The sequence below is a fragment of the Lithobates pipiens genome, unplaced genomic scaffold, assembly GCF_037356315.1.
Source record: "Lithobates pipiens isolate NorthernLeopardFrog02 unplaced genomic scaffold, aLitPip1_a1.2 Scaffold_18, whole genome shotgun sequence".
In the NCBI taxonomy this organism is placed as follows: domain Eukaryota; kingdom Metazoa; phylum Chordata; class Amphibia; order Anura; family Ranidae; genus Lithobates; species Lithobates pipiens.
This window is the reverse complement of record NW_027507758.1, coordinates 439,527,096-439,540,661: the sequence shown is the minus strand read 5'-3', so window position 1 is coordinate 439,540,661 and position 13,566 is coordinate 439,527,096. Positions and strand designations below refer to the sequence as shown.

At 44.9% G+C, this 13,566-nt stretch overlaps 1 pseudogene; it reads right to left on the bottom strand.

The window, feature by feature from the left end:
- Positions 1–4,484: 4,484 nt before the first annotated feature.
- Positions 4,485–10,137, bottom strand: LOC143986738 (eukaryotic translation initiation factor 3 subunit K-like; annotated as a pseudogene).
- Between the last annotated feature and the right edge of the window lie 3,429 nt (positions 10,138–13,566).

Below are 13,566 nucleotides of genomic sequence, written 5' to 3'. Positions count from 1 at the left end.
CATTGGACCGATGCTGCATCCACCTGGGTAAGTTTAAATATGCAATAACCCCCAAACCCATACTTCTCTTTTAATATTGTTTTATTTATTTATTTATTTATTTTCTTAAGTGCTGTTACTTTGGGACAAAACCCCTAATTACAGTACACATGGAAAGGCAGGTCCTCTTTAATAATACATGTGAGGTCTCTATGTGTCAGAGAAAGAGGATTCAGCAATTTCGAAATGAGCTTGTTCCCATTGGATTTGACAAAAAAATTCCATCCTTGCCCTTCCATTTTTTTGCTAGATCTGGTAGAAATCAAATGTTGAATAATCCCCATTTATCCGTTAGAAATTCATTAACATTCTGAAAATGACAATTTTCCAACGAAATTCTACAGATGTAAGACCAGCTTTAGAAAGAGCAGATCTCCATAACGGGGACTAAAGCTGGATACACACTATACAACTTTTGTTTTTTGATTTCCTTTAGGCCGCGTACACACGCGGGGACTGTTCGCCCAACTTTGTCCGTCAAACAGTTTCAGCAAACAGTCCGCTCAAAATTAGCATGGACGGACATGGCCACACACGACGAACGAACAGTTTGCTGAAACCGTGCGCGATGACGTGAACGGCACGTACGACGGGACGAAAAATACGACGTCCTATACACTGCATTATAACTTTCGGCGTGTAAATCCTTTCTGAGCATGCGCGGAACTTAGTTTGACGAACAAGCCTACACACGAGGGGACTGTTCGCTGAAACAAAGTTTCAGCGGACAGTTTTTCGGAATTTCCGAAAAACCTTGTTCAGCGGACTGTTCGCTGAAACTGTCCGCTGAAAGCCCACACACGAGCGGACTGTCCGCCGAAACACTGTTCAGCGGACAAAGTTGGGCGAACAGTCCCCGCGTGTGTACGCGGCCTCAGATTTACCAAAGCCATTTAGTGAAAGAGCCTGCCTGCTTGCACCCAGCTTAAGACAGCAAAAAAACAAAAAAAATGGGGGTCTATCCTTTCACTACTCTAAATTGAGAAAAAGTTTTGCTTTAGCTACACTTTAAGATCAGCCATGTACCAAGGGTGTTTTTATACTAGCCTGCAGTTCTGTTTCAACATTACTCTGTCAGATGATCATAGAAGACAAGAATAACTTTATACAATTTCTTGGCTGGCCTCTACACCAACCACAGCTGTACCTAGATCCCTTTACATTTAAAAGCTGTACTGTTTGCTGTCCTCTAATTAATGACAGGAGCTGATAGCTGTAGGCAAAGCACAATGACCTCAAATCATCCAGACATCCACTGATTCAAAGCACAAAATGCTGAATATTATACAGCATTTAAAATGCTAATATTTTCATTTGGTTTTGTAATAGCACCAGGCATATTCAGCTCCTCTTTGAGTTGTATAGAGCTTGGACTCTTTTCAAATCCGTAAGCACATCAGTCTGTTTTCTGCACATTTGCCCTTATTGTAAAGCTCAGTAAACATATTTAATAACTTGCATTTGTTGTCCCTAATCAGCACTGTGCTGTGTGTTTTTTCAAACATACACAACAAATGATGCATTTATCTTGAGATATTTGGTTTTAGGAAAATGCTTCTATTTTTAGCTATTTGTTGGTTACCCCTCCTTTATGCCAGTGGTACATAATGCAGAAAGCTAAATTAGAAAATAATTATTATATTCTGTGTGTGAGTACAATGGCATTCCCCTCATGTTAAAGGATGCAGCCATAATTAATGTTTGTATTTGTTCAATGTCATGAATACTTCATAGGCCATGTGGGCAAGCTACAGGACTATATTAAAAATAAAATACTATAATGCCAGAGTACTAATATGTTATTAGAAGTTTGCATGAGCCAGAAATGATGAGTCTTTCTGATTCCTTCCAGTGAGCTGGCTTCTTATACTTAGAAGAGAATAGCTATTGTAGTGATATGGACTGTTGTTAGAAAGCTTTATGCCTTCCATGTTCTAGACATTGTTTGTCCCTATGATTATTCGTGCCAGTGATCTCATACCTGTGCGCCAGCAGAGAGAGTTATGGGACGTGTAGTTCTCTTTGAATCTGCTGCTATGCATCCATGTACCCTAAGACTACAAATCTCAGGGACCCTTGCAGTGACCTGAAGGTTGCTGGGAGGGATGATAAAAGGAGCTTAGAAGTCTGCACACGATCTCTTCCTCCTGGGCCTACTTCCCCACCTGAGGGGCCTAGTCCTGATATCCGCCTTCAGACATCATGTTACTAGCATAATTTACAGTGCCTACCCATTGGTATGGATGTGTGGAGAAAGTCACTAAAGAAGGCCGAGACAGAGAATCAGCTACCGGAGTGTCGCCGTCTGTGTTCCTGTCTAGAATACTACGTATCGATTTGGGTTGTCGATGAGAGAGCAAGCTGCTCAATCTTTATCTATTTACTACTATCACTATAGAACACAGTTCTGCGCACATATTTCTACTAGGGATGGGTGAATGGTTCAGCCCAAACATAAGTTCAGGCCGAACTTTGGTTGTTCCGATGTTCTGCGAACACCGAACAATATCCAGTGTTCGATAGACATGTGCATTCGTTTTCGTCCGAATGCATTTTCGTCCGAATTTCAGGTATTTTCGTTTTCATTTTGACAAACGATAACGAAAGTGCAGAATCCAAAAAACGAAAGATCCGACATAAATAAATGCTTTATTTTCATTTTCGTTGTTACAACAGTTCGCTATAGAATAGGAGATTTGACGTGACTCTGACAATAACAATCTGTGTCTATTGAACCTGTGGGCGAATGTGCCTAACCTTACCTCTATTAGTCCAAGATTATATAGAGAAAATATTTGACAGAGAGAAAATATTTGACAGAGAGAAAATATTCGACATAGAGAGAAAAGATTTGATAGAGAGAAAAGATGCTAAAGTGCTAATTTTAAAGGCTAATATGCAAGTTACTGTCCTAAAAAGTGTTTGGGGACCCGGGTCCTGCCCCAGGGGACATGTATCAATGCAAAAAAACGTTTTAAAAATGGCTGTTTTTTCGGGAGCAGTGATTTTAATAATGATTAAAATGAAACAATAAAAGTGTAATATTCCTTTAAATTTCGTACCTGGGGGGGGGGTGTCTATAGTATGCCTGTGAAGGGGCGCATGTTTCCCGTGCTTAGAACTGTCCCTGCACAAAGTGTAATTTCTGCAGGAAAAAAGTCCTTTAAAATCACTTGTGGCTATAATGAATTGTCGGCTCTCATAATACAGAGAACACTCATTGAAAGTCATTGATAAAAAAAATAAAAAAAAGCGTGGGGTTCCCCTCAAATTCAATTATCAGGCCCTTCAGGTCTGGTATGGATATTAAGGGGAACCCCGCGTCAAATGTAAAAAAAATATTGACGTGGGGTCCCCCTAAAAATCCATACCAGACCCTTTATCTGAGCACGCAACCTGGTAGGCCGCAGGAAAAGACGAGAGAGCGCCCCCCTCCTGAACCGTACCAGGCCACATGCCCTCAACATTGGGAGGATGCTTTAGGGGTCTGTAACCCCTCAAAGCACCATGTCCCCATGTTGATGGGGACAAGGGCCTCATCCCCACAACCCTGGCCGGTGGTTGTGAGGGTCTGCGGGTGGGGGGCTTATCAGAATCTGGAAGCCCCCTTTAACAAGGGGACCCCCAGATACCGCCCCCCCCGTTAGAAATGGTAAGGGGGTACTTTCCCCTACCATTTCACAAAGAAAGTGTAAAAAATAGTTAAGTTAAGACAAACACACTTTTGAAAAAGTCCTTTATTAAAAATAAAAAAAAAATAAAAAAAGATTCCAGCGGTGGTAATCCACTCTTGCTATCCAGCGACGGATGATCATCTCTCCAGCGATGGCTGATCTGATCCAGCGCAGCAAATCCATCCATCTTCTGTCTCCACGGAGGAGACACTGCGGAATCCTGGCGGCCTGACGTTTGTTATATGCGGAGGGTGGGGCCACCCGTCACCTGACCCCGCCCCCTCTGACGCAAGGGGAAACCCGGGCTTCCCCTGTGATGTGTGGGTGACCCCGCCCCCCTCTGATGTAACGGAAACCTGCGTTACATCAGAGGGGGGGGCGGGGTCACCCATACAACATTGGGGAAATGAGTATGAACAGCATGTAATACAGCATTTATTGATTTTATGATGTGGGTTTTAAGTCCTTAAAATTTGTTTCTGTAGTTGTTTAATTCAACAATTATAGAGATTGATGACAGTAACCAACACTGAGGAAATCAAACTGAGCATTTAATACAAAAAATGCATAAGCAGACCTGGTATGCAGTAAAAACTGGTTGCCAGAAAATCCACAAATATAAATAGCCGAAGTTACGTGGTAATCTCACCTTTTTGTGTCAAAGTCAAGCTTGCCCTTTGCGCCAAGTACATTTTCTTTTAAACATTGTTATTATCTAATGTAACAATTACTCTGTGCATAAAATAAGTTGTATTTTCTTAGTGAAGATCATCATAGAGAGGATGCCATAATTCTAGGTACACTATCAAAATCAATCTTTTCCACTGTGTTTTTGGGTTTGATGTTCTCCTGCTGATTATGGATGAAGATCTTGCTGTTTTTTGCTTCTGTCCGATTGTATTTGCTCATCCATACTCTGATTTGAGGCTCTGACAGATCTCCAAGCATCTCAGCTAAAAGTCACCAGTCTATGTGCTGGTAAGTGGCCCCCACAACATGGCAGATACATTTTCCCATCAAATACAGCAATATCATCAATGAGATCGAGATTATTTTCCTATGCATGCCAAAAAGACTGAGAGTGACAAGTTTCTAAGAGGTCTCACAAATACTGTATATGATCTGCCTGATCTGCCTGATTGGATGATTGGATGTTCTTTTTATTGAGCCTAGTTGATCATGTACTTGCAGAGCATAAAGTCTGTGTGCGTAGGTTTGGTCAGAGCTTTAAGGAGGATCTGTGCAGTGACTGTCGTCTGGAAGAAAGTTGGATTGAACTGATAGTGTTAGTTGGCTTCCAGGTCATACATGTTTTCCCTTGCTTGGGAGTTCCGGAATAGACAAATTTTCCGGATTGTACCTGTCTATACTCTGCAGTAATTTCTACATATTCACTCTTATGCCGCGTACACATGATCAGACTATCTGGCGGTCTTAGTCCGGAGGACAACCCGCGGGACTTTGCAGCGGAGGTCCGCCGGACCTTTTGAACGAGCGGACCTGCCCACACATGACCGGACTTTTCCGCCAGACTTTTGCAATGAACGCATTTGCTCACACATGGAGTAAAGTCCATTCATTTTGAACGTGGTTCCAGGTAGACGGAACTAGCGAAGGAAGTCAGTGTTGCCGCCTCCATCGGCAAGATTGACACCTCGTGAGTCCCGTCACCTGGTATGGATTTAAAGGGGAACCCCTACGCTGAAAAAATGGTGTGGGGGTCCCCCCAAAGTCCATAGCAGACCCTTATCCGAGCATGCAGCTCGGCCGGTCAGGAAAGGGGGTGGGGACGAGTGATCTCCCCCCTCCTGTGACATACCAGGCCGCGTCCCCTCAACATGGGGGGGTGCTTTGGCTTTGCCATGTTGATAAGGACAAGGGCCTCTTCTCGATAACCCTGGCCGTTGGCTGACGGAGTCTGTGGGTGGGGGGCTTATCAGAATCTGGAAGGCCCCTTTAATAAGGGGCCCCCAGATTTCGGCCCCCTAACCTATGTGAATGAGTATGGGGTACGATGTACCCCTACCTAGTAGTGTAACTAGAACCTTCAGGGCTCCGATGCAAGAAACCATGAAGGGCCCCCTTGAACCCCAGCCAGGGCCCTTCCCTCCGAGTCCGGCGGTGGAACTCCAGGGCGTGGTCACAGGTATGACCTTTGTGAGCCCTGTAGTTCCACCACTGGTATCAGCAGTTTTTTATTTATTTTTTATTTTTAGGTGCCCCATTGGGGGACTGTCCCTAGGCAGGATGGGGTCCCCGTCCCCAGAAGAGATGAGGTCATTTTCTCCAGGGCAGATGAAGTTACTGCCCCCAGGTGAAAAGGGGTCCCTGTCCCCAGGGGAGGTAGGGGTCCCTGTCCCCACGTGAGAAGGGGTCCCTGTCCCCAGGAGGAGATGGAGGGGGTATGTAATGGTGTGTGGGGGATGGGGTCCTCTCACTCACCATGACCAAGCTGTAGGCCACGCACTCATCCATGTTGGCCTGGGCTCCATCCAGTGTGCTGGACGGGCGATCAGCATATCTCCAAGAAAGACCTTTCATCATCTGTGTATGACGGGGGAGGAGGGGGGCTAGCAGACAAGCCTGCAGTGTCCTCCGGGGGGCTGCACTGCATCTGTGTGCTTAAAGTTTGTTTACCCGGGAGAAGTATGCAGTGCAGTGTGGGCCGGACTCATGGGGGGCGGGATTCTGGCTGGGGAGAACAGATATCGGACTGAGTGGTAATGCATGGAGCAGGAGAGGGGTACTCTGAGGAGCCGGCCGAGGACACAGGTCATGCGGGGGAATGCACAACTAAAGAGCAGCCAGTGCGATAGTCGAGCATGGAGCTCTGCTAGTCACCCTCCACCTCCAGTCACCCGTGTGCATGGTGCACTGGTACCCCTAGCTGCCTATGCTGCCGGCCATATGTAGAGGGGGCTACATGGGCCCCCTGCATCACAGGGCCCAGTTGCGGTCGCAACTGCTACACCCCCTATAGTTACGCCCCTGCCCCTACCCATTCACCTGGGAAAAAAAGTGTACATTAAAAAAAAACACAACACAGGTTTTGAAAGTACTTTATTAGACAGCTCGGGGGATCTTCTTCCGTCTTCAAGGGTCTTCTCGCCGGACTCCTCCGCTATCTTCTGCTCTTTTGCTAGCTCTTTTACTAGCTGAGGAGACCGGCTTTCTCCTTCGTCGCTGCCGCTGTTCGGGGGTCTTCTCCCAACTTCGGGGTCTTGTCCCGCTCTTCGGTTCTTCTTGCCGGGCCTCCACTTTCTTCTTCCAGCTCTTTTACTAGCGTTGGCCCAGTCTTCTGTCGCTGTCACTGCCGCCTTCTGCTTCTTCCTCCTCCACCTTCAATTTGAGGATGCCTCAAAGATGCTCAATAGGGTTTAGGTCTGGAGTCATGCTTGGCCAGTCCATCACCTTTACCCCCAGCTTCTTTAGCAAGGCAGTGGTCATCTTGGAAGTGTGTTTGGTGTCATGTTGGAATACTGCCCTGTGGCCCAGTCTCTGAAGGGTGGGGATCATGCTCTGCTTTATTATGTCACAGAACATGTTGGCATTCATTGTTCCCTCAATGAACTGTAGCTCCCCAGTGGCGGCAGCATTCGCACAGCCCCAGACCATGACACTCCCACCACCATGCTTGATTGTATGCAAGACACTTTTCTTTGTACTCTTCACTAGGGATGAGCTTCGTGTTCGAGTCGAACATACGTTCGACTCGAACATTGGCTGTTCGCCCGTTCGGCGAATTCCGAACGTTATGGGCCGTTCGCACCAAATTCGTGTGGCGCTCACGGCCCACAATGCACTGCGATGGCGCAGTGCATTGCTGGCTCATGATTGGCCAAGCATGCACTGTGACCCCGCATGCTTGGCCAATCACAGCGCCGGCAGCGAGGAGAGACATGATTGGCCACAGGCAGGATGCCTGTGGCCAATCATAGCTCAGGCTGTGTAGTACAAGCCCCACGCTATATAAGGCTGCCAGCGCGGCGGCCTTGTGTAGTGTGTTGGCATCTGTAGCAGTTAATGGGTGTTCTGTGTACCTTCAACACAGTATACACCAATCGTTATCGGCCGATTTTTCATTCTTGCTCTTCTGTAGTGGTTGTTGTCTGCGTGCCCTGACCGCAGTATACACTGCTATATTCACCTATATATCTAGCGATCTATCTTTTATAATAGCTGTCAGTCAGTCTTAGGCCGCGTACACACGGGCGGATTGTCTGTCCAACTTAGTCCGCTGAACCGTGTTTCAGCGGACAATCCGCTCGTGTGTGGGCTTCAGCGGACTTTTTCAGCGGACTGTCTGACGAACAAAGTCTTACGGAATTTCCGAAATTTTGTCCGTTCAAACTTGGTTTTGTCCGTCCAAACTTGGTTTCAGCGGACAGTCCGCTCGTGTGTAGGCAAGTTGGACGAACTAAGTATGGCGCATGCTCAGAAAGGATTTACACGGCCGAAGGTTGCATTGCAGTGTATAGGACGTCGTTTTTCTAGTCCCGTCGTACATGCTGTACACGTCATCGCGCACGCTTTCAGCAGACTGTCTGCTCATCGTGTGTGGTCAAGTCCGTTCATGCAAATTTTGAACGGACTGTCTGTCGGATTGTCTGACGAACTTAGTTGGCCAGACAATCCGCCCGTGTGTACGCGGCCTTAGGAGATTGTGCGTGCTGTCTGCGTGCTCTGAACGCAGTATACACCGCTATATCCACCTATCTAGCTAAATATCTTGCTCGTTTTAAATAGAGCTCTCAGTCAATGTTAGGAGATTGTGCGTGCTGTCTGCATGCTCTGAACGCAGTATACACCGCTATATCCACCTATCTAGCTAAATATCTTGCTCGTTTTAAATAGAGCTCTCAGTCAGTGTTAGGAGATTGTGCATGCTGTCTGTGTGCTCTGAACGCAGTATACACCGCTATATCCACCTATCTAGCTAAATATCTTGCTCGTTTTAAATAGAGCTCTCAGTCAGTGTTAGGAGATTGTGCGTGCTGTCTGTGTGCTCTGAAAAAGACGGACGGCAAAACAAATTATACAGGGGTGATAACCCTTCCCTATGTTTTATGAGTTGAGTATATAGGGCCTGGGGGCCACACGTATTTCCTTTTTTTAATATGGGTACGGGGTTCCCCTTAATATGCGTACAAGACCCAAAGGGGCTGGTAATGGGCAGGGAGGGCTACTCATGCCATTTTTCTCAATGATTTTCAACCATATTGCAGGAACCAGATATAACATTAAAACCGCAAGCAGCTTTAAATGACGTTATTTCCGTTAAATGTAATTTCGTGCAGGGACTGTTCTAAACACCGGAAACATGTGGCACTTCACAGGCATACTACAGACACCCCCTAGGCACCATATTTAAAGGAATATTTCACTTTTTTTTTCATTTTAATCGTCATTAAAATCAGTGCTCCCGCAAAAACGGCCATTTTTAAAAGTTTTTTTTGCAGTGACCCATGTCCCCTGGGGCAGGAACCAGGTCCCCAAACCCTTTTTAGGACAGTATCTTGCATATTAGCCGTTAAAATTAACACTTTTAATTTCGAACGTTCGAGTCCCATAGACTTCAATGGGGTTCTAACGTTCGTACGAATTTGGGGTCCGTTCGAAAGTTCTGGTGCGAACCGAACCGAGGGGTGTTCGGCTCATCCCTACTCCTCACCTGGTTGCCACCACACACACTTGACATCATCTGAACCAAATAAGTTTATCTTGGTCTCGTCAGACCACAGGACATGGTTCCAGTAATCCATGCCCTTAATCTGTTTGTTTTTAGCAAACAGTTTGCAGGCTTTCTTGTGCATCGTCTTTAGAAGAGGCTTCCTTCTGGGGCGACAGGCATGCAGACCAATTTGATGCAGTGTATGGCGTATAATCTGAGCACTGACAGACTGACCCCCCACCCCTTCAACCACTGCAGCAATGCTGGCAGCACTCATTCTTCTATTTCCCAAAGACAACATCTGGATATGATGCTGAGCACCTGCACTCAACTTCTTTGGTCGACCATGACAAGGCCTGTTCTGAGTGGAGCCTGTCCTGTTAAAGCGTTGTATGATCTTGACCAATTTCATGACACCGGGGAGGGAAAATGGCTAATGGGGCCCAATTTGGACATTTTCACTTAGGGGTGTATTTACTTTTGTTGCCAGCGATTTAGACAATAATGGCTGTGTGTTGAGTTATTTTGAGAAGACAGAAAATGTACACTGTTATACAAGCTGTACACTTACTACTTTACATTGGAGCAACGTGTCTTTTCTTCATTGTTGTCACATGAAAAGATATAATAAAATATATACAAAAGTGTGAGGAGTGTACTCACTTTTGTGAGATACTGTATAAAGGTGCCTGCAGAAAATAGTGCTGCTCTTGAAACTGCTTCTACAGTAAGTGGTCCGATCTTCGGTGCCATTCGTTCCATACCCATATAAGAAGAGAGCATGTATTGCTTGACAGAGACTCATATAGCAACTGTTTCCAGAACATGCATTGTATTTATATGTGGTCGTGTCAGAAAGCAATACCAACGCTGTTTGTGTAACTCTGCTGTGGATTTGTATCTGCCTTCAGCTGCTAACTTGCTGTGGATCTACTGTATGTAAAAAAACTGTGCCTGATATTGCTGGAGTGACTTTGCAAGTGTAGCCCGGTGCTGAGCTACAGCAATATGGAGAAGGAGACATTGCCTTTATTCCTATCTCCCTCTACTGAGATACAGATGTTATACTGCACCCTCCTCTTCTGGCCAGCAGGGGGAGAGGTAAAGCCAAGCAAGTCCATAGACTTCTATGAAGAGCACTGAGAATATTGGGAGTTGTAGTTTGAGATGATAGCCATATAATGGCTACATTATAATGGTTACATTATAGATCCCGATAGGCACTTTGCAGTAGGAGAGGTGGAGAGATGATTTTTTTTTAAACTGCCCTCTACCAAAGGGGATAGAGAGAGAGCACCTCTGTCTGAATATTTGCTGGTATGTGGGCATGCGGGAGACCATACCAAATAGAGATCTGAGACTGGAAGTGAGGACTCCAGGGGCAGTGCAGCACCATCCACATCGCAGCACCTGCACCACTGCTGCAGGTGGACTTGAGTGTCCACTCACCTTCTGCTTCCCACTGCAGATTACTGGAGGCTTTTGGGGAGAAACTGCTGAGAGGGCTATTTGCCCATGGCTGATACTGCTAGCAGGGACTGAGCCACTAAGAGCAGGGCACCATGCGTAGCCAAGACATACCACACCTATACTGTACTTTATCCACTTTCAGACTGGACCATTTTGCTGGCCCTGAGACCAGACCACTTTTTGCGATGCGCCACTGCATTGTTTTAACTGACAATTGCGCGGCCGTGCGACTTGGCTCCCAAACAAAATTGACGTCCTTTTTTCCCACAAATAGAGCTTTCTTTTGGTGGTATTTGATTACCTCTGCGTTTTTTTATTTTTTGCGTTATAAACAAAAATAGAGCGACAATTTTGAAAAAAACGCATTATTTTTTACTTTTTGTTATAATAAATAAATAACCCCCAAAAATATATAAAAAACATATTTTTCCCTCAGTTTAGGCCGATACGTATTCTACACATTTTTTGGTAAAAAAAAATCGCAATAAGCGTTTATTGATTGGTTTGCGCAAAAGTTATAGCATTTACAAAATAGGGGATAGTTTTATGGCATTTTTATAATTTTTTTTTTTTTTTTTACTAGTAATGGCGGCGATCAGCGATTTTTATTGTGACTGCGACATTATCGGACACATCGGACATTTTTGACTCCTGTGTAAATGACACTGGCAGTGAAGGGGTTAACCAGGGGGTGGCAGTGTAGGGGTTAAGTGTTCCTAGGGGCATGTTACTAACTGTGGGGGGCTGGGCTTTGTGTTAGTGAACACTGATCTCTGCTCCAATCACATGGAGCAGAGATCAGCGTCACTTTTTGCTAGGCAGAACGGGGAGATGCTGTTTACAATGGCATCACCCCGTTCAGCCACCCGGTGAGATGATCGAGGGTATCCCCGTGGCCATCGAGTCCGCGGGACCCACGACTGGACTCACGGGGTTCCGACTGACATGCGAGCGTGCCGCCGGAGGGGCGCACGCGTTGGCAGGGCAGCATTTAAAAATGGACGTACCTGTATGCCAATATGCCTGCCCGTGCCATTCTGCCGGCGTACATTGGCGTGCACCGGTCGGGAAGTGGTTATACTGCAGTTATTCCAAACCTAGACTACACCTATGCCGCATTAGTCCAAACCTTTACCACATTTAAACTACATCTACGTTGCACCTGTGCTGAGACAATGAGACAATGATATACCTATACATATACTGCATGCAGATCAACAGGGACTATTGTTAAGTGCACCAATGCTCTTAAAGGGTCCCAACGATAGCTAACAGAAGAACATCTCAAAGTACTGTCCTTCCCATAATAATTATTCTGCAATACCCTTTGTTCCTCTGCCCCCTCCGCTACCATACCTCTACAATCATAAAGTCATGGAAGCAGTATCAAATATGCTTTTAACAAGCTGCTGAGTCGTAATGATACATAACATATTGAAACAATGTAAATAAGTGGTAAAGAGGTGGTATAGCTACACTACCATATTTCCTGAGAAACCTTTTTGTGCATTATCCAAATATTAGGCAGAAAGTTGAACCAAATAGAAATATATTCTGAATAGAAAAATCAGGTTAGATAGGCACCATTATTGACTGCCCTCAGGGTGTCATAGTATAAATTCAAGCAAGGGTAATGCATCTACGGTCAAGCAGCCAAGGGGCCCACTGCCGGCAAAAGTTGACTAATTTCCAATTTCAAAAAGGAACTCATGCACAACATTATTGTTCTGTAGGAGTATTACTGTTGCTAAGAAAGGTCTTTTTGCGGCCTTCATTTACATACAGTATCTTTTGTGTATCGATTCTTTACTGGCCAGTGTTATCAAACATTTAGATTTTTTTTAAACATTGTTTGTCGTTGGTCAATGTCTCTTTTTCCATTCACATTGTTATCTCACTTTATAAGGTACATTGTTACATATTGTAGAATAGTTACTTTATTGTCAAGGTGTCAAAGGACGTAGACAAGATGTTACAGTAACATTGGTAGACAGGTTTCATACTGATAACTTGTGTTTGTTCACAACAAGCCATGTCACAGCCATGTCCTGGCTATGTCCTTTGGTACCTTGACAATAAAATAACTATTCTACAGAAGTTCTTCCTTCCATGGTGTGGGATCAATCTTCTTTTTCTTCAATAACCCTAACCCTAGCACCCACGTGGAAATCTTTATCCACAGTCTGAGTGGTGTTAAACTCTTTCTGTGCATTGTTACATAGTTAATCTGGTTGAAAAAAAAGACACAAGTCTATCCAGTTCAACCAACAGAGAAAAAAAGCCCAGACACAAATCGAAAACCTCCACAGATCCAGAGGGAAGCAAAAAAAAACCACTAAAAAAGTACAATAAAGCATTATTCAATTTGCTCCAGCGGGGAAAGAAAAATCATTCCTGGTACCCCAAGAGGCAATCGGACATTTCCTGTATCAACTTTACCTATAAATATTAGTATCCATTTATATTATGTGCATTTAGGAAAGAATCCAGGCCTTTTTTAAAACAATCAACTGAGCTGGCCAGAACCAGTCCTGGAAGGAGTCTATTCCACATTTTCACAGCTCTAACTATGAAGAAGCCTTTCCATATTTGGAGATTAAGTCTCTTTTCCTCCAGAGGTAAGGAGTGCCACTTGTCCTCTGTGAGGACCTTAAAGTGAATAACTTCATACCAAGTTCACTATATGAACCAATGAATTTATGAATACAGCTG